This window comes from Lissotriton vulgaris, chromosome 6 (genome assembly GCF_964263255.1).
Source record: "Lissotriton vulgaris chromosome 6, aLisVul1.2, whole genome shotgun sequence".
Lineage (NCBI taxonomy): Eukaryota > Metazoa > Chordata > Amphibia > Caudata > Salamandridae > Lissotriton > Lissotriton vulgaris.
Genome location: NC_141694.1, coordinates 1,490,285,991 through 1,490,307,975, shown reverse-complemented (window position 1 = coordinate 1,490,307,975; position 21,985 = coordinate 1,490,285,991). Strand labels below are relative to the sequence as shown.

At 51.6% G+C, this 21,985-nt stretch overlaps 1 protein-coding gene across 2 annotated transcripts in view; it reads left to right on the top strand.

The window, feature by feature from the left end:
* PSME4 (proteasome activator subunit 4) overlaps positions 1–21,985 on the top strand; it is a 2,155,241-nt gene that overhangs the window by 335,406 nt on the left and 1,797,850 nt on the right. The window lies entirely within an intron of this gene.

The window sequence follows — 21,985 nt, the reverse complement described above, 5'->3', positions numbered from 1 at the left end:
TTTTCTGCGAGATTGGGAATTGATTACATCAGATCATTGGGTTCTCAATCTCGTGGAGAATGGGTATGCTCTTCCCTTTCGGGAATTTCCTCCAAATTACCCTCCTTGCCAAGGTTTTTGCTCGGAGGACCACCTGCTACTCCTGCAGGAAGAAGTCCTGGCACTGTTCAGAAAGGGTGCGATAGAGGTGGTTCTGGAGCAGGAGAGGGGTCAGGGATGCGTCTCCTGGAATTTTCTGATCCCAAGAAGGATGGCAGACTTCGTCCTATCCTGGATCTCAGGATCTGGAATCTGAAGCAGGAGAAGTTGAAGATGCTCACCCTTGCGCAGGTTCTTCAAGCGCTGCTGGAAGAAGACTGGATGGTGTTGATCGACTTACAGGATGCGTATTTTCATTCCCATCCTGAAGTCGCATAGGAAGTGTCTCCGTTTCAGGGTTGGATCGCAACACTACCAGTTTGCGGTCCTTCCGTTTGGTCTTACTACTGCGCCTCGAGTCTTCACCAAGGTGATGGCTGTGGTGGCTGCACATCTCAGAAGATCGGGGATACCGGTATTCCCTTATCGGGATGATTGGCTGATCAAAGCAAAATCTCCAGAGATAGTGCTCCATCATTTGCAAGAGACAACTCAGTTGTTGCACAGGTTGGGTTTTTCGATAAATGTCACCAAATCTCACCTGGTGCCCTCCCAGCGCAACCTGAAGGTCCTTCGTCTGCTCGGTCTGATGGCTTCTTGCATTCTGTTGGTCAGCCATGCACGCTAACACATGAGAGCACTCCAGTGGTGCCTCCGCAGGCAGTGGTATCAGCACAGCGGAGATCTCAGGGAGTCCGTAAGGATCTCGAGAGAAACTGCAGCGGATCTGTCTTGGTGGAGCGTGGAAGGCAATCCGTCACAAGGAAATCCTTTTCAACTACCTCCATTGGTGGCCACAGTGATAACGGATGCATCCACTCTAGGGTGGGGTGCTCATCTGGGGGCTCTGGAGGTCAAAGGTCTTTGGTCTCCAGAGGAAAGGTTGCTTCACATCAACCTTCTAGAGTTGCGGGCCATACGTTTAGCCCTCAAGGCCTTCCTCCCTTCGCAGTCTGTCAGTTCAAGCCCTGACGGACAACACGACCCCGATGTGGTATGTCAACAAGCAGGGAGGAGTAAGGTCGCTGTGTCTCAGCAGGGAGGCTCTGCGTCTCTGGTCCTGGGTTCAGGACCATCAGATTTGTCTGATGGCAAATCATCTGGCCGGGGTTCTGAACGTACGTGCAGACAGTCTGTAGGCAGTTCTCAGCCGACCACGAGTGGAGGCTCCATCCAGAGGTAGTTAGTTACGTCTTTCGGACGTGGGGGACTCCTCAGGTGGACTTGCTCGCCACTCACGAGAATGCTCACTGCCCGTCATTCTGCAGTCTTCAGTTTCCGATGCAGGGAGCCTTGGGGGACGCGTTTCAGTTGAGTTGGGACTCACAACTCCTCTACACGTTTCCTCCCATACCCTTGATTCCTCAGGTTCTGAGGACGATACGACAAGGTCGGGCCCAAGTTATATTGATCACCCTGGATTGGCCAAGAAGGGTGTGGTACACAGATCTTCTCCACCTCTCCTCGTGCCCTCCGCTCCGTCTCCCTGACAGGGCAGATCTCCTCTCCCAGATGGAGGGGCAGGTTCTACACCCCCACCTCCAGACCTTACACCTTCACGCCTGGAGATTGAGCTGGGCAACCTGATTTCCTTTTCTCTCGCACACGATTTGGTGGGTTTCATCTTATCGGCCAGGCGTGACTCCACCAAGTCCATTTATTCTTCTAGATGGTCTAAATTTGTTGCTTGGTGTGGGGAGAATTCCATTGACCCTTTAAGGGCTTGTTTGTCCAATATACTTCAATTTGCACTTTCCTTGGCCCAGCAGGGTTTTGCGGTGGCAACTATCAAAAGTTATTTGTCGGCCTTATCGGCTTTCCTTTGTTTGCCAGACCAGCCCTCTTTGTTTAAATCTCCTATTGTATTACGATTCATTAAGGGCCTTACCAATACATTTCCTTCTACTCCTTTTATTGTGCCTCAATGGGACTTGAACCTTGTTCTTACATTCTTGATGGGTTCGCCTTTTGAACCTTTACACAAGTGTCCCTTGAGGCTTTTGTCTTTTAAGACTGTATTTCTAGTGGCAATTACCTCGGCAAGGAGGGTAAGTGAGCTTCAAGCTTTTAGTTCAAAGCCCCCATTTTTGTACATTCATGCTGAAAGAATGGTTCTCAAGACCAGGGCTACATTTCTGCCTAAGGTGGTTACTCCTTTCCATCTGGGTCAATCCGTTACCCTCCCTTCCTTTTATCCTCCCCCTCACCCTTCCAAGGAGAAGGAGAGACTTCACCGCTTGGACCCTAAGAGGGCGGTGAGCTTTTACTTGGACAGGTCAAGAGAGTTCAGGTTGGATGACCAGCTGTTTGTTGGATTTGCTGGCTGCAAGAAGGGGAAGGCGGTGCACAAGCGCACGATCTCGAGATGGATTATCCTCTGCGTTAAGATATGCTACGCCCTGGTGGGTTAGGAACCTGCTGAGGGTATAAGAGCTCACTCTACTAGAGCAAAGTCTTCTACATCTGCTTTGTCTAGGGGTGTACCTGTTGATGATTTTTGTAGAGCGGCGACTTGGGCCTCCCTCCACACTTTTGCGAAACATTACTGTTTAGATTCCGAGGTGAGGAGAGACGGCCACTTTGCGCGCTCTGTCCTCCAGGACTTTTTGGTATAGGAGAGTGGATACCCTCCTCCGGGAGTGGGGACTGCTGTGGGACTCTATTCACAAGGTGAGGAATCCACTGGCAGATGTATGTATCAGAAGAACAAGTTACTTACCTTCGGTAACGCTTTTTCTGGTAGATACAATATCTGCCTGTGGATTCCTCACTGACCCACCCGCCTCCCCGTTGTCCTCTCTTCTATACCTGAGTTACAGTAATGTATATATTTTTATTGTCAAAGGAAATGTTTATTACAATTTGTTTTCCTGCATTGGCTTGACATTTCTGTACTGTGTATACTGTGTATATATCTGCTGTCATCGGTCCGTCCGTGTGCCTCGAAGTCACAGAAAAAAGGGCGGAACTGATGTCATCACGCCAGCGTGGTCCTATTATGGTGTCGGTGACGTCAGCGGAGTCACGCGCGATGCCGTGCCTCTGTGACGTCGTCCATGTCTGCGCGAAGCTACAAAAAGAATTTCCGAATGTTGCTGACGCAAGGGGATATTCACAAGGTGAGGAATCCACAGGCAGATATTGTATCTACCAGAAAAAGCGTTACCGAAGGGCTTGGAGAAAACATGAAATCTTCTATGTCTGTTGACAAAAAGTCATATACCATTGTAGGCGAGAGTTGGAGTACCTCGTTTAGAAGATTAACCGCACATAGAGGTGAAGCATCGCCGTCCGCATTGGTCGCATTAGCAATGTTCGTATTGGACAGTACCTGCGCGCCTGTAGTCTCCTCTCGTACCTCAATAGTTGCAATTTGCGTCTGTGAGATCTCAATGAATGCCGTCATCAGAATTGGTAACCGCTGGGGACAACACAGAGCATGGGCTGTTACGGGGTCCAGCAACGTATCAACATCCATTGGCATGACTGATGGGAGTGTGCGACATGTGTCTAACACGCATTCTTCTCAGCACAGCAGGCAGCGTAGAACAGGTAAGGTGCAATCTTGCCAAATTGGTCTGAATGATAGAAACCATGTGGTATTTAATTCTTGTAGACAATGTAATCCCAAAATTTGGATGATGCGCTCACAACACCTTTTTTTTTTGTAATACATTTTTATTTATTAAATTGTTGCAAAACAGAAACATGAAAAAATTCTGTGCAGAGTCACAATACACAGCATTAAGGTACAGTCCAAGATAGGCAAAGAGTTACAATGAGGAGCTTTATGGTGACTTGAGTATCCAGGAATGATAAAGTAGCAGCACCAGAGAACCATAGGGTCACGTCCACTCCAGAGGCACTCAAAAAAAGAACAATAACTAAGAGGGACAGAAAGTCGCAGGAGCGTCAATGGGAAATACAGTTAGGGGCCCGGCACGGGCCAGCGCCGGCGGCCGCCGCGGACCAAGGACCGGCGGGGAGCGCGGGAGAAGCTACGCTGCCGGGAAGGGATCGGGCGGGAGTAACACAATCTCAGCACTATGAACCCGGAGTCAATACCCCCCCCCCCCACCTCCCCACCCGAGGGACACACATGAAAAGACAACAGCGGAGAGGCTCATAAAACAGCAAAGGCGCCTGGGGATTAAGGTAAGGGGATAGGCACTGACCAACATCGGCGGCCGCCGCGGACACAGGGCCCGCGGGAAGCGCGGGAGAGGCAGAGCCGCTGGATTGAGAGAGAGATAGGAGATAGGCAACCAAGGGGGCCCAAATGGAAACCGGGCGGGACCTGGCGGGCATCAAATCCCAAAACTCAGATAAATGTTTCTGGCAGCGAGAGGCATCCTCCAGCCAGCTCGCAACCCTAGGAGCGGGCCGCTGATCCCAACACATGGCCCCTCTACGTCTGGCCAGCACCAAAATCATCGCAATCAAACGGCGAGAGGCATCGGGGCAACATTTAACAAAGCCAAGGAGACATGGGAGAGGACCAGGGCACACAGCCGCGCCGGTGATGTCAGAGATAGTGGAGCAAACCGCCTGCCAGAACTCTTGAACCTTAGGACAAAGCCATGCCAAATAAGCAAAGTCTGCAGCTGGGGCAGCACAACGCATACAAGAGTCCCCAGGGATAAGCCCGAGCCGGTGGAGATGCATAGGAGTGCGGTGCAAACACTTGAAATTAATCAAGCGGAGTCGATCATTTGGTGAGAGCTTTTTAGTTTGACTACTGCAATAAAGCCAGTCGGCCTCCAAGATATCAGCGCTGAGGTCCGCACCACACGCCTCACGCGCCCGAGTCGAAGAGATGGGGGATGACAACAGGGCAAAGGCGTATATTTTGGTGACCAACTTGTGTGGCGACGTAGAAGTATATATGAAATCCAGGGCCAGGAAAGTAGGGAGGGTTGTGGGAAGGTGGGGTGCAGTTTTCGGCAAGTAGCCCACAACTGATAAAATAAGAGCGTGTCCTGCAGCGATGGGGACTCTGGAAGCGAGTAGAAGGAATTCTCCGGATAGAGATCCGCTAAAGTCCTCAGGCCCATCCGCGCCACAAGACGGGACATACTAGAAGACTGAAGGGACGGAAAGTCTGGGTGGTCCATAATTGGCATAGCATTGGTAGAGAGAAGAGAAAGACCAGAAAGCCGGCGCAAGGAGGACCATGCCCAGTGCAGTGTCTCTGCCGTATCAACCTCTGTCCGGGGGTGCACCATAGGAGCGAACGGCGCAGTAGTTTATGGCCAGGGGGAAACAACGTAAGACTCCACCGCAACGTGGGGCTGAAAGGGGGTGGGCTGAAGGCAAAAATGCAAGAAGCTGGCCTGAGCGCGTAGAGCCGAAAGTCAGGTACACCCAAACCGCCAGCAGACATGGGCAAGGTCAGGATATCATAGGCTACCCTGGGTTGTCGGCCTGCCCACACCAGCGAGACGACCAGAGAACGCAGCCTGCAAAAGAAATGAGAAGTTAGGGGGATAGGTATGTTTGAGAAGAGATAAAGGAATTTAGGGAGGACCACCATCTTGGCTATAGCGATGCGGCCGGTCACGGACAACGGCAGGCGGCTTCACAAAGAGATCTTAGATTTGAGCCAGTCCACCGCGCGCCCCCAAAGAGCGACCTCCCAAGGTCATCCAAGTCTCTACTCAGCCAAATGCCCAAGTAGTGCGTAGGACCGGATGCCCACTCAAACAGGAAGTCAGGCGCGAAGGGGAGGGTAGCATCCGTCAAGGGGAAAAGAAGGGACTTACTCCAGTTTACCTGGATGCCCGAGAACCCGCCAAATCGAATGATCTCCCGCACCAAGGGACTGAGGTTTTCCTGGGGATGACGGACATAGAGAGTGATATCGTCCACATACATGGAAACTAGGAGGGAGCGGGCCAAGAAGCCAATGCCTCCATGAGTATGGTGCTGCCATCACCTAGCGGCCAGGGGCTCCATCGCGATGGCAAAAGGCATGGGCGGTAACGGGCACCTCTGACGGGTTCCAAGAGTAGTGTTGATGGGGTCGGACACCTGACCATTAATGCGAAGACCGTCGGTGGGACTGGTATAAAGAAGTTTAATACTACGCAAACAGTGGGCACTGAATCCCATACGCAGCAGGACATAGAAAAGGAAGGGCCACTCCAGCGTATCAAATGCCTTCGTGGCGTCAAGCAGGGCAGCCACGGCCGAAAGATTAGGATTAATTTGATGTAAAACGGAAAAGATAGGGCGGAGATTGTGGAAGGTAGCCCTACCAGGGATAAAACCAGATTGATTGGGGTGGGCAATGGTGGGCATTAATAAAAGGAGACGAGGGCCAGCACCATGACTGGCTAGGACGTGACTCTCCAGTGCTCCGGCTAGCTGCCTCAATATCCGACATTCAAACCACCCCAAACTGCACCAATTTGTTACTGGAGGTGCCCCTGGCTGACCCGACCTTGGGGAGCACGCTGTTTCGTGGAATTGCCCACGGACGACGACACGGCGCCGACTGGAAGGCGATCCCCCCCCTGGAACCCTGCGAACCTCAAGATGGCGGCATAACCGCAGGTCCGCGACCGGGGCAGCCCGAGACCCCCCGACCTAAGGGAAACGCACAGGCACCCGGCGCCGCTCCCTGGCTCGTCTGCAGGTGCCCGCACAGTGATCCGGCCCTACTGGGAGACGTGGTGGGGGTGTCGGGGGGGCCCCGCCGGGTCCGGTGACCCTTTACCATCATGGCGGCTGTTCCGGCGCTGAGGAGATGAGGCCCTCCTGGAGCTCGCCGTGAGTGCAGATCCTGCTGGTGGCGGAGGTGGGACGCAACTAGAAGGACCGCGGGGACAGCAGAAACTGTGGAGGTGAGCCCCCTGACCGCCTTTGCCTACCGCAGCCCTAACCAACATGGCGGCCGCTATTGCTGGGTAGAGTGTGCGCTCCAAGCTCTGCTGGCCGGCTACTGCCCTCCCTTCAACTGAGGGGCAACTACCATCACCTGAGGCTGGATCTGCTTGGGGAGAGAGTCCTCTAATATTGTGAAGTCCCGCAGGAGGGGTCGAGGAGGCCAGTGAGGGTCGCTCCGGGGGCCTCGGAGGGGTAATGCCCAGTAACATCCAAAGGACCCATGACGACCTGTCTGACACGCCAAGGTAACCTTTGAGTGAGAGCCCTCCCATTGGTGGCGTTGTGGTTCTCCACCGTGCGACCCCCCGTCCTTGCTCCTACCTGGCCCGGAAGCGGAGCCCTATCGCCGTGATCCAAAGGGCTACTGGAGGCGAACAACGGACGACGACGGAGACGGTCAGTCCTTCCTACCGCCGTCAGCCGGAGATTCGGCTAGCTGGACAGCCAAGGGGGTGACCCCGCGCTCCGTGTGCACAGCGGGCTGAGGCTCCTTCACCTGACACTCTGGGAAGACGCGGAACCGGTGAGGCGCTCTCCGGATTGTAAGTGGCACCCGGACTGTGGAGTACGCTGCGACCGCCTAAGATATTTGACTGACCTAGTGAAACATGGGGAAAAGAGATATCCCGCCGAAAGTGTCCAAGCAGGGAACCATGGACAATTTCACTGCCCCACGCACGGTAGGCCCCAGCAATATGTCAGGTACGCGCTCGGACACCGCGCTGCTGATGGAGGCCATTCAGGCATCACGGACGGATATCCAGAGTCCAGGGCTGCCCTGGAAGTAAAAATAGGAGAAGTATGTTCGGAGGTGACACTTCTGCGACAGGATTTTCGGAACCTATCCGATAGGGTTAACACTGCAGAGCCCCGGATGGGTGAGGCGGAAGACGCGATCACTATCCTGCGCAACGACATGGCGGAACTGCAGGCTTCGCACCGCCAACTTCTGTGGAAGGTCGACGACGCTGAAAATAGAGCGAGACGGAACAACCTCCGCTTTGTTGGCTTTAGAGAGGGAATTGAGAAATCTGATATGGTGTCCTTCTTGCACACATGGCTTATGGAGACCTTCCCTACGGTGCAATTTTCCCCTTGCTTCATCATAGAGAGGGCGCATAGGGCCCTCCTGGCGAAACCCCCGGAGGGAGCAAGACCACGACCAGTCATAGCACGCTTTCTTAATTTCGCCGACAGGAACCTCATCCTGAGAGAGGCAAGGAAAATGGGCGAGATACGTCTGGAAAATGCTCATATCATGGTATTTCCACACTACAGCCAAGAGGTACAAAAACAACGCCGGGCCTTCGACTCCGTGAAGGCGAAACTCAGAGACTTAGTATATGCTCCTCTTCCCAGCAAAACTCAAGGTGATATATAAGGACCAGTCACTGTTTTTCACTCACCCAGAGGACGCTTGGCAATGGCTGGAGGAACGCCCGATCCTAAACAGCAGGGAAAGAGTCAGCAGAGAGCCGTCAGACAGAGCCTTGCAAAATGCAACCCACTGGGAACTTCCGAAAGCACAAAGGCTGAGACTTTCGAGGAGGCAAATCCAGACGACACCCTACCACGGGATCTGGGACCCCTACGGAAAGGGCGTTCGGCCTCGCCGACTGGGTCTGCCGGGACGGGTTCAAGATTTGCTGGGCTGCGTTCGAAGGCCCGATCGGAGGACAGGGATGTAGATGAACTGGAGGACCGCACGTCTGGAGAGGAGGAAGTAGAGGAAGGAAGTCAATCCGCACCCCTGCTGGTGGAAGAGATCCGAGTGCTGGAACAGGACTTCTCTGGACAACTAAGTGCACCTGAATCAGAGACGCAAGGCTCCAAATCATGAACCGCTGGGTTATGGTCTGCTGAAAGCACTTAGGGGAGCGCAGAGGCCCCCACGATGATACGCTCTTTGGACGATGGTGTGCGTGGGCTATGGGAATGGCAGCAAGGCAGAGGAGAGGAGAGCACGCAAGTTGACAAGCTTCCTTGTTTCACAAGTTTTATTATTGTTCTTAAATTTTTTGTTTCCTGGGTGCTTGATAGGGAGGGTGTCTGTGGGTGGGCGACAGGCCTACTCCTGCTGAAAGTTATGTCCTATCCAAGGATCATACTGGAAGGGGAGGGAGATGGGGAGTGGGGGGGGGGGAGAGGGAGTTCTAACGTTTGTTTGGACGACGGTCCGGGGGGGGGGGGGGAGTTGGGGGGGTTACAATTTCACTGAACTCATGCAGCAACACACACTGAACACACGCTTCACCTACACGTGCCGGGGCCAGGCCGTATGCAGATACCATGTTCCCCAATGGCAAGTACCGTAGTTACTCCACGAGGGGGTGATAGGAGATTGAGTATCCTAACGTGGAATGTTAATGGTCTGGGTTCTAAAATCAAACGAGGCCTGGTGAATGCCTACTTTAAAAGGGTGGACCCAGACTTTACCTTCTTGCAAGAAACACACCTCAAGGGTACGCTGTGCACCTTTATCGCTCGGGGGAGACACAGGGTCTTAGCACATGCGGGATACACCTCTGACTCTAGAGGGGTGGCAGTCATTGTTAGAACAACCTCCCCATTCTGCATCACCCGCACCTGGATTGACCCACAAGGAACCTACGCAGGAGTGCAGGGCACCTGGAAAAGACGCACCTACACGCTTGTCTCGGTCTATGCACCGCCCAAATTGCAGCCCCGTACACTCACAGCACTTAACCATATACTATTGGAGACCTCTAATACGATACAAGTGGTGGGAGGGGATTTTAATGATGTCATGCACACCGGCCGCGACAGGTCTGGAGACCTGGCCAGAAGCGAACACCAGACCGCACTATGTAGTCAGATGTCTGCCATAGGACTTACGGACATCTGGAGGTGGCTTCACCCGACACAACAGGCATACTCCTACTACTCCGGGGCGCACAAGGTGTTCTCACGACTCGACTACATTTTTATGTCCCGCCAATACCTGAGGGCAGATGATATTGCAGAGTACAGGGCCAGGGGCATATCAGACCACTCGCCATTATATGTTAGGGTAGGACAGAGCCAGCGTAGACACCCGGGAGCTTGGCGTCTGGCGGCCTGGGATTTACAATAATCACGACCATACTTAGAGGCATACGGGCCGATATTAAGGTGTATCTGGCTGAAAATGTGGGTACGGTTGAATCCAGTGATACTCTGTGGGAAGCCCTGAAGCCAGTACTTAGGGACAGGATAAATTCTAGGTTGGGTGAAGAAAGACGAAGACTCCAGGCTGAAGTGGCCGCCCTGGAACAAGATATCCTACAGAGGGAAAGAGACCATTTAGCCCAAGCAAACGCTGAGACCCTTAAAAGGCTTCTAGACGCTCAGAAACAATACAGGGAACTGGTGACTGACGAAGCGAAGACCCAGTCCCTTGCTACCCTTCACAGGCTATACGATGTAGGAGACAAGTCAGGGAAGCTCCTAGCATGGCTCAGTAGGAAAGAGCAGGCGGCGAGGTGGATTGACAGTGTTAAAACCAGCAAAGGCGATACTGTCAACACTGACACGGAGATAGCCGAAACTTTCGCCACGCATTTTGAGGCGTTCTATGCAGCTCGTGATCTTGCCACTCAAGAGGAGGTGCTACAGTATCTATATACAACAGTCCTCCCGACCCTGCCACCCGAATCCATGGCCTCCCTAGAGGCGGACATAACGACAGATGAAATCACCAAGGCCATTGCAAGATTGAGACCAGGCAAAACCCCAGGTCCTAATGGCTTCCCGGCGGAGCTTTTTAAACGTACGGCGGACCTACTGTCGCGTCACCTTAAGGGCCTCTTTACAGGTGCCTTTGGGGAGGGAAAGCTACCCCTAGATCTGGCCAGGGCCACGATTGTCCCAATATATAAAGAAGGCAGACCCCGGGATTACTGCGCCTCATACCGACCCATCTCCCTACTGAATACGGAGGTGAAACTGTTAGCCACCATCTTGGCAACCCGCCTGAGAACAGTTGTTACAGGTCTGGTTCATCTGGATCAGTGAGGCTTTCTACCAGATAGAGCCACTAAATTGAACCTCAGAAGAACCCATAACTGGCTGCAAGAAGTGCGGGACCGCAGCGACCCCCATTGGTTCCTTTCCCTCGACGCCGAAAAGGCGTTCGACGCAGTGCACTGGCCCTTCCTCTTTGCAGTTTTGTGTAAACTCGGTTTCGGGCCGAATTTCATCCAGTGGGTGTGGCTCCTCTACACAGAGTGCTGTTCACTCGTATCCTGGCTCTCGGGTCTATCGCGCGAGTTCCAGATTCAGAGAGGTACACCGACAGGGATGCCCTCTGTCCCCCCTCTTGTTCACGCTCACAATAGAGGTGCTCGCCGCCAGGATCCGGCAAAACAATGACATTCGCGTTTTACGAGCAGCGACGCCGACTCAATGCCTGAAAAAATCTCGCTATATGCAGACGATGTCCTGCTCTATGTCACTGAGCCAGACACCTCGATCCCAGAGCTCTTCCGGGAAATGGGACGCTATGGCGAGATGGCCGGACATAAAATAAACTGGCACAAATCGGTACTCTACGACCCTGGGGGTGGCAACCGATGGGGGAGTTTACCAGAAGATCTATTGACAACCTCCGAGGGCTTCCAGTACCTCGGGATCTATATTACCGCGAGTGCGACTCTCTCCTTCGATAGAAACTTAGAACGGATCATACTTAACGCAGTGGCGGATATGAACCGGTGGAGACAGCTCCCGCTGACACTCCTAGGAAGGGCGGCCATGTTTAAAATGGTCATATTACCGAAATTCCTGTACGCGCTGCAAAATGAGTACTACCCGGTGCCGGCGTCGGTCTTTCGTAGGATCCATGCGGACCTACGATCCTTCTTTTGGCTAGGCAAACACGCCAGGGTGGCTCTGTCCACGCTTCAGAGGCATCAATATAGTGGTGGGATCTCCCTTCCTAACCTAGAGGCCTATTACTGGGCGGAGCATCTAACGCCAATAAATGACTGGCTCCATGCTCCGGCGGACCACCCGACATACGCTCTTGAACGAGCGAAAATGTCGTCCAGAAACGTACTATGCTTTCTTTATGGAACCTTTCGAGGGTCCTCCCTCCTCCCGGCAACTGCTGTAACAATACCCGCGTGGACGAAGGCCAACCGTCGCATGGGGTGGGATAAGAAACCCACACGACAGACGCCATTGTGGCATTGCCAGTGGCTGGCGGAACTCCACAAACTGCGAGGTTTCCGAAGGTGGGACGACATTGGCATCTCTACTATAGGGGATGTAATTGCCAAGGGGGGGCTCAAATCGTTCCAGGTCCTTCAGTCAGACTTCGGGCTCCATGACACACAAAAGTTTAAATATATACAACTACGACACACCTGGAAGGCCCAGAACATTGCACTCTCAGAAATCCCTGAATATGCACCTCTTGAGGGGAGGCTCCTTCAAAAGCAAATGTCGGGAAAGGCGGTCTCCCTGACGTATAAAACGTTAACCAACCATATGCTGGGGGATCTGGCAAAGCTCAGGGCCACCTGGGAGGCGGATGTAGGCGAGATGGAGGACCTGGACTGGGACACAGTACTGATGCATCCCCGGGAGGTAGCAATCAAGTCCCGACTGCGACTGATCCAGTTCAATGTACTCCATAGAACCTACTATGACAGACAGAGGCTATGTAGAATGGGAAAAGTGGAGGACCCAAGTTGCCTTAGATGCCATCAAGGGGTGGGGGATTTCTACCACACGATATGGTCTTGCAGTATTATACAAGCATATTGGACCCAGGTGTTTAAAGAATTGGAGGAGGTCCTAGGGGCCCGCTCCTACAAGATCCTAAGCTAGGACTATTGGGCATGACCAACGAGGTTGATCTAACACGACCCCTTCTTATATTTCTGGATCTGGCATTGGTAGTGGCGAAAAGGGACATTGCAAAGCACTGGGGGGTGCCGGAACACCCAGTCCTGGAGGAATGGAGGACATGGCAGCCGAAAGGGTAACTTATAAGGCCAGAGGATGTCCCAAAAAATTCCGCAGAGTGTGGTTTAAGTGGGCTGGGTGGGGGGCTGTGAGGGTGGGCCTCCCTTGATGGACTTGGGCTGGGTCGCCAGGTTGAATGTGACACCGACGCTGAGAGGGTGTCGCTCACTACTGTACTAATGGACTATCATGGGATACCTGCGATTTGTGACTCAGAACTATGGAGTGTGTCCCTGGCACGGGCGGGGGGGGAGTGGGTGGGACAGTGTGACCGCTGCAGTGGTTTTGTAAGTATTTTAATGGACGAAAATACCATATGTTCTACGGTTATGGGGGGGCGGTTCAACAAAAGAGAGAAAATGCAGGGACTTGGAATACCACCTGGATGCTCAGAAATGTATATTGGATATGCCTTATGCGCTCTACCAAAACTTGCCGCCCAACCTCCGGGGTGTGGGCTAAATGGCCGTGTATCCATCTACTGACAGTGAGATGCACCATTGGTGGCTCTTGTTTGAAGTATCTGAGGGCCCGATGTAGGTAAATCTACATTTACCACTTCATAAATACCGAATCATACCGAATCGGTATTTATGAAGTGGTAAATTAGAGGGGGGGAGATGTAGGTATTTCAGATTCGGTAAATACCGAATCTGTAAGATTCGGTAAATACCGAATCTGTAAGATTCGGTATTTACCGATTCTGTAAATACCGATTCGGTATCCCCCATTGCTTCCTATGGGCCTTGAAGCCCATAGGAATCAATGGGCATTACCGAATCGGTAATTACCGATTCGGTAATTACCGATTTGTGCAAGGGTGCAGGGGGTGTCACTTTGACACCCTCCAGCACCCCAAAAAAAGGCATGTTAGCCATGTGGCACATAGACATGCCCTAAGGGCATGTCTGTCTGTCACATGACATAGGTGTGCATGCACACATGTGCATGCACACCTGGATTCGGTATTTTAACACCCAATTGGATTGGGTGTTAAAATACCGAATCTGAAGGGCCTGTGGGACTGAAAGTAGTCCCACCTACATCCCAAATTAAAAAAATCGGTAAAATTACCGATTCGGTATTTTTGCGATTCGGTAATTTTACCGAATCGGTAAAATACCGAATCGGACAAAAAAAGGTCCCCTACATCCCAGTAGGCCAAATACCGGTCGGAAACGGACTAAATCGGCCGTTTCCGACCGGTATTTGGTACCTACATCGGGCCCCGAGTGTTTGTCACTGACTCACTGTGAACCTGCAATAAAAATACATTTAAAAAAAAAAAAGGAGACGAGAAGCAATCAATTTGGCAAAGATTTTATTATCGATATTTATAAGGGAAAGAGGGCGGTAGGAATCACGGCGGTCGGCGGGCTTGTCAGGTTTAAGGAGCAGGGTTATTAAAGCCTCACGAAAGGATGGCAGGAAGATGCCTGTCTCAAAAGACTCATTGTACATGGTCGCCAGGTGCAGTTCCAAGATGGTGGCGAAATATTTATAAAACGAGGCAGGCAGGCCGTCTAGGCCCGGTGCCTTCTCACTAGGTAGGCTGCTGATGGCTGCCAGAATTTCCTCCCTAGAGAAAGGCTCCTCAAGGAATTTACGATGATGGTTTACGAGCCAGACAAGGGCAATGGACTCAAAATACTGATCAAACTCCTCTGGGGACAGAGGGGAGCCGGCAGAGTAGAGTTGGGAGTAAAAGGCGTGGAAACAGGACTTAATTTCTTCCGGTGAGGTGGTCCGGATTGCCGTCACTGAGGGCTGTGATATAGGAAGCTGCGCGCGGAGGGTGCAGAAGGTTGGCAAGGGTACGCCCCGGGCGATCCCCTTCTCCAAAGCAATGGGCCTGACCCTCCCTGCCAAGGAAGGACAGCTCACGACGGCCGGCCTCATCCGAAAAGTCGGAGTGTTTTTTACGCAGTAGCGCCAATGTCTCGGGGCTGGGGCACGCCGCCTGGGCGGCATTCAAGTCCCGGATTCCCCCTCCAGTTTAGCCAGGGTGGAGCGAATAGAATGGAGAATGCCCGCCTGTTTGGAAATACATTCTCCCTGGATGAAAGCCTTGAAACCCTCCCATAGGGTGAAAGCCGAATCGAGGGAACCCACATTAAGATCAAAAAAGTTAGTGATTGCGGTTTGGTTTTCATCACAGAACACGGAGTCCCTAAGGGCATTGGGAGAGAGACGCCAGGTGAAGGCCCAAGGCTGAGAACAAGGAGGCAGGAGAAGAAGCTGGACCTGCGCGTAATCTGAAAGGGTGCGAGCCATGTGTGTGACCTCAACGGTTCAGGACAAGACGTCCGGCGAGGTGAGCCAAAGATCAATTCTCGACCAACAACCTCTTGCACCAGTAACGCAAGTGCCTTCCCGAGTGTCGGGACGTAGATGACACCAGGCATCAAAGAGCGAATGACCAATTAAGATAGACGAAAGGGCAGAAGCGGCGCGAGGATGGGTCATGTAAGAACCGGATAGATCCAAGATCACAGAGAGAGTAACATTAAAATCCCCACCCCAAACGATAGCCGCGGGGCTACAGGAGGAGACAAGATGCCAGATGTGATGAAAGAACTCCGGATCATCAGAGTTCGGGCCGTAAACTGCAGCGATGGTAACAGGCTGAGCCAGTAGTAAACCATGTAAAACGACATACCTTCCCTCCGGGTCAACGAGGGCTCGGGAGGTCCGCCAAGGGAGACCACGACGCAACAGGATTGAGACACCCCTAGCATAGGATGAGTAGGTGGAAGAGTGGGATTCCCCCCAGTGGCGAGATTGAATTCTGGAGACAGAAACGGGAAGCAGGTGCATCCTCTGTAAAAGGCATATATCCACCCTGTGGCGCCGTAGATGTGCATGAATCAAACGAGCCTTACGGTAATCATTCAGGCCGCGGACATTCCATGTCCAACAGATTATTTCAGCCATAAGGAGCAGGACGGGGAGCATCATTATGCAGAGCGAACAGCAGGCAGCGCAGTCTAACATAGCACATGTTGAGCGCGGGGAAGTCGAATAACAGCCAGGGGAGCGCAAATAAGGAGCAGCACAGGGGAGTAGAGACCACCCTCGGACGGTTGCCAGCGACAAAGTGGCATAACAGGGCAGCAGGAGCTACTGACGGGCCGGTCTGACTTGAAGGACGTGACGCAATAGAAAAACACCTCAGCGACCCACAAGCTGTACAACGGCGGGACGTGACTCATGAGACAACAGGAGCACCTATGAGGCATCGAGTGGAGCTGCAAGGCGTAACTGGGAAATACCTTCTAAAAAATACATAGAACAAGAGTCGGGTCCATACCAAATACAGAGTGATAGCGACCTGCAACGATGTCGCGCAAATAGCACAATACAGCTACAGAGCAAATTGTGAATGCAAATGGACAATGGCAACGGAGTGGTGCAGAGAGCTTCATATTGTGTCAAAAACCAAACAAGAAGGAGCCCTCCCACCAAACTTCCCCTCCCCCCAAGCCACCCCCAAAACTCCATGCAGAAAGAAACCCAACCACCCACACCCACACCAACCCCCCAATCAGGCTGAGGATACCACCACACCACCCAGGGAACCCACAACTTGGAGGAGGAAACACATTGTGAACAATGGGAATCATCCCGGTGGGGGCATGGCAGGACTCGGCGGACACCCCTGCTGAGGAGCAGGGTGGCCAAGCTATAATAGAGTAGCAACATCTGAACACGAGTCACATGTGAAACCAAGAAAGAACCATTGTCCGCACTGTTAGTCATTATCACCTAAACGGTCGGCCGTTTCATGTGAAGACTTAGAGGGGGGAGGATCTAGAGTCCTTGTCCAAACACTTGGCAAAAGTGAGGGCCTCTCTGGGATCGGGTAAGTGTCTTAGAGCCCTGCCGGACCCTCAGCCTCGCCGGGTAGGCTAAAGAGTAGGAAACCCCGTGCTTCTGGAAGATCCGCTTGGCCGACATGAAATCTCTCCTGGCGACCTGAACAGTCAAGGTATAGTTCGGGTAAAAGAAGAGGGTGTTGGCCTGATGTGTGATGGTGCCCTTATCGCGAGCCGCCTGAAGAATAGCATTTCGATCTCGGAAGTTCAGGATCTTCGCAACTATGGGCGAGGAGGCAGACAAGGACCGAGGCGCGGACCCAAGGAACGATGGGCACGCGCCACGACGAAGAATGGAGACCTCCCCAAAGATGTCTTTGATGAGCTGCTGGACGAAGTCTTCCATCCTGGAGATGTTGGTGGACTCAGGAAGGCCAGTGATGCTAAAGTTACTCCAGCGGGAGCGGGCTTCCAAATCTTCATTCTTCTCCCGGATCACGGCCAAGATCTTGTCCATCTGGAGTAACTTCTGTCTGTCCTGGGTGGCCGCGTCCGAGACCCTGGATTCCACATGTACAGGTCTGTTATCGTGGGAGTCCACCTGGGCCTTCACTGAGTCGAGACGAGCGGATAGTTGATCGAGCTGGGAAGCAATGCCGGCGACTGTCGACTTGACCTCGAGCATGATTACCTTCAGGTCGTCATCTCGGCCCGGGAGGGGGGGGGGGTGCTATGGTCCAACACCCCAGCGGAGTCAGCACCGGGGCGATGTGGAACCCCACAGAACCAGCGAGGATAGAAGAAGCAGCACTCAGTTCCAGGGAGCAGCAAAGAAGTGGGGGGCCAGGTCCTGAAGGGCGCCGATCCCCAGCTATCAACAGGAGAAGGCCCCCTCTCAGCCCTGGGCAGAGAGAGGGGTCCAGGGGCACCCCAGCAGGCCACACGGCAGAGCGTCAGGAGGGCAGGGGCAGAAACAAGGGAGGGGGCCCCCAGGCAGCCAAATTTAAGGCCCAGTCGCCGCAGAAGCACCACACAAGAGGGAGCCAGTCACCAGGGTGTGAAGTCTGCGCGGCGTAACAGCAGAACGCCAAAGCTCCAACAGGACAGCTGGGTCAGACCCCAGGCGGGGAAATCCACAGCAAGCAGAAGCCCCCAAGTGCCCCAGGGAGGAGGGGCAGGAACGGACTCACCACCGTGCCCCCGCGAGCAGGCCCCAGAGCAGGGGGTCAGGCGGTGTAGGTGGGCCTCCTCGATGCTCTGTGGAATAGACTCCCAGGGAGGCGCGACCGCAGTAGCGGGCAGTGATCTCAGCCCGACACAGCTGAAATCGGGCGCGGCGGGGCAGCCGGCGCCCAACCAGAGGGGAAACACCAGTGGGGGAGGCATGGGGGGCACGCCACTCCCACAGCCCAGCACCGGCGGCGCCGTACCCAACGCGGGACCGAGGGAGACACTAGGCCGCAAATAGGCCGCATCGCCGCCCGACCAAGCCGCACAGCGGATGGCCCCCAACCAAACCGAAGAACCCCCCCCATCACTGGTGTGACTCACCGCAGGAGATAGCGTCCCGTTTCCAGCGTCAGCACAGCCATGCAGCGGTGAACAGGAGCCGCTTCGGCGGAGGCACAGGCACAAGAGCAGCCTCGGCGGAGGAACAGGCGGACTTCCGGAGCAGAGGCCCAACGCCAGCCACGAGGGACATGACACAGCGGGGGGCACACAGAAGCGCCAAAGTTTCATAGGTGAGTGCGCGGTGCTCCCCCGATACGGAACTCGGCCAGACAGTGCGGTGATTGTAGCGATGTCTGCAGAATACTTGCGGATTAGAGAGCTTGGCCGGCAGAGCCCACTTAAAGTGTGGCCATCTGCAGCCATCTGCAGCCACGCCCCCTCATGCGCTCACCACACTTTATCGCCGGTAGAGTTGTCTCCATGGAGAACTGGGTGTCGCTGGTAATTTGGCTTGCCATATCGCAGCAGTAGGAGCAAAAATAGTATCCCTGCAACGAGTCCCAAAAGGAGGGGCAGTCCACCAAACACGAGGTGCACGAAGTTTAGAAATATTTCTAGGACTGCTTGAAAAGGTGCTAACAGTCCGGAAAATACGGTCTTAAATACATTTACAATACCGCTCGTATCAGACATATTTACGATACGACTTAACATTTCTGAGAAATGTATAGGGCAGTTTGTAGCCAAAAGGGCTTGTATCTCGGCAGAAGTCCTTGCGACTTGTAGATCATAGGTTTCTTTGACAGAGGTCAGTGGCACAGTTTTTTGCAAAAGAATGGCTTTCATTCTGCTTAGAGTATCAATTTGTATAGAAGTGATCTTCAGTGAAGGCAAAAGTGGCGACTCCCTGACTAACTTGGTTTTTGGAAACAATACTTGCATACAGCAAGTGACCCTGGCTGACACAGTTACTAGATATGGTATACCTGGCAACATGCCACAGCAGCTGTGATCGTTCAACATGAGGTAACTTCCATTTGAAAGTTGTCCAAAAATAGGATCAATAACTGCAGCTGGTGAACCTTGCAGGTGACAGGAAAAGTTGTTAGTGAAACCATCGCAGGCCTCTTGTAAATTAATACCCTGACAAAGGAGAGAACTACTTAGTGCGTTTTCACAGTTTGAACCACTTCAACATCTCTGTGTGTATGGTAAATTCCAGGATGTCTTGATGTATTCTTTACCCAACCTTTCATATGTACCTGCTGGTATGTGTTAGACAATACTGAAAATGTAAAATTGTAACAGGCAGAGTGATTGTTCCATATATAATCCATTCAGTAGCTGATTTCTCTGCTACCGTAAATGGCAATCTTTCAAGTTTTTCAATTCTCAGCAGCGTATAGTCTGCTTCCCTTTGTGCCAATTTGATCTGTTTATCAGTGAGATTAAATTCTGAAAACAGTGACGTAGTATTGATTAAATGCCAAGGCACATAGCCTGAACGGAGGTTTTGTAACGTTCAGCCTAATAGCATGATAAAACGAAATTGCGACTGACCATGTTTCAACATGACCAAGTCCTGGTCCATGATGTCTATGGCAGAAGACACTATGCTGTCCAATGAATATATCCTGGACGACAGAGTTGTTAACCCATTGTCAACCACAGAAAAAGATTTCTCCAAGGTAATACAATCAATTTCTCGTATTCGTTCTGCAGTCTCTGATTGCGTAATCTTCCATATTTCATTATATGCAGCATATATACCGGCATATATAAAATGTTTTTGACGCTGTTTTCTTGGTCCTAGCAAGAATTCCCTAAGATCAGCGCCTTCGTTAAGTAAAGATAAGTGTTGCTTTACATCCTTAAGTGTAGATCTTTGTAGCTAATCAAGGCAGAGCTTCCCTACACTGTATGTTGTTACTATCCCAGGAATGCTGTCTTTGAACATATCTTGGGTCTGGTCTATTGAATGTGAAACCCTGTGTCTTGTTCAGGACTCTATCTTGACAGCTGTTTGTGTCTGTAGGCCAGATCAACAATTTATTCCAATCTAGATCTGTTCTGTTGTGATGCAAAATAGTATGTACGTCGACCTCCCCCCCCTGAAGTGTTATCACTATCCGGTGTAGGTATGGACGGATTGTTCATGTCTTTGATCTTGGCTAACTCAAGGCATGACGTCTGTTGGACAGTGTCATCAAAAACATAATTTACTCAGGGTTGATATAGGCTCTAAACATAGCTTCTACACCCTGTACCTGCCAATCTTTCGTACCACAGACAGTTTTTGTCTCAATGTTGTCTTTCCGAAAGTCGAAAGCTAGTTTAGACAGTTGGGCATAAAAGGCTGCAGAATAAATCTGTTTGGTATTTGTCAATATACTTTTCATTCCTGTTTTGTTTACATTTTTTGTAAAACGATTCTGCATTGGATACATTGAACCCTGAAAAGTTTGAAAATGTTTTTGAACTACCCTTTGGTGGCATAGGACAATGTTCCTATTGGTTATACATTAATACATTTCTAGGATTTGCAGATTTGTGCAAGAAATGAAGAACATAATGATTATAACAATACATTTTTCATAGTCTGATGAACGTTCTAAATATTCATGATTTGTGAATATTGCAGACATTTCCAGATCTGACATCATATTATTAACAGTCTCGAAGTCCCAATCATCAGAAAAGGTACTAGATGAAACAAAGTCTCTTAATGAAATCTTGAATAAGTGTGGAATCTTCAACTGCTCCGATGGGCCAAAAATGTCATATTCTGTTTTGTCCCAAGCTATACCATCAAGTATAGGAACGGCTGTGATGTTCACTGATGACAAGTCTCTTTGTTCACAATGGGATGATTTTTGTGGCTTGAGGAGTAAGTTGACGTTTTTACTTGCTGTGTCCATTATGACATATCTTCCTTCTATCAGCACACCCAGAGTTATTCCCAGAGTCAACCAAAGTAGAAGAAAAATATTCCTAACACAATCCATAGTTCAATCCATGGTGAAATCAGATCAGTCTTTTCCAGGTGATGGAAAAAGGTCATTTGCTTGTTCTTTGAAAGTTCTTTTTGCTAGCGGTGTTTCAGGTTCGCTGGTATCCTCAGAAAACGTATCAAAGTTAATGAAATAGCCAGAGGCAGTTCTGTCAATTGTTGGGATTGCATCCGGATTTGTTGAAATCCCTGGAACCACTTAATCACATGTTACTTCAGTGTAGACTGGTGCTACTTCGTTGTAAACAGATGTTTCTTGTCAAACTGTTATTTGGGTCTCAAGAGGTACAAGTTCCATAGCTTTGTTGCATGGTCCTTCTTTTCGCACTGCAGATTCCTCAAAGGTGATGAGTCTCTCAGTTTGAACCTCTTGGATTGTAGCTAGAGGTGTGCATCTGCTACATTGGTGGAGTCCACTTGGCCTACTGCTTAGTATCGGCCACATAATTCGGTTTGCTCAGGTCGATGGACACAAAATTGTTCTCCTTTTTACCAGTAAGGGGCGGCAGTAATACTGTTCTTGATCCGTGGATTGCTAGGACATGTACTGGTTGTCTGTAAGAAGGCCCAAATTACTTCTTGTCCGCGATCTTTTCTCTTGCTAGCTCACCAAGTTTTGGGATCCAGACAGGCCTTGCTGGGACGGTTGGTTTTTCCCCAGTCGTGGTTGGTTTAGGAATACGTTGCTTTGCTTCGTTCGTAGTTCATTTAA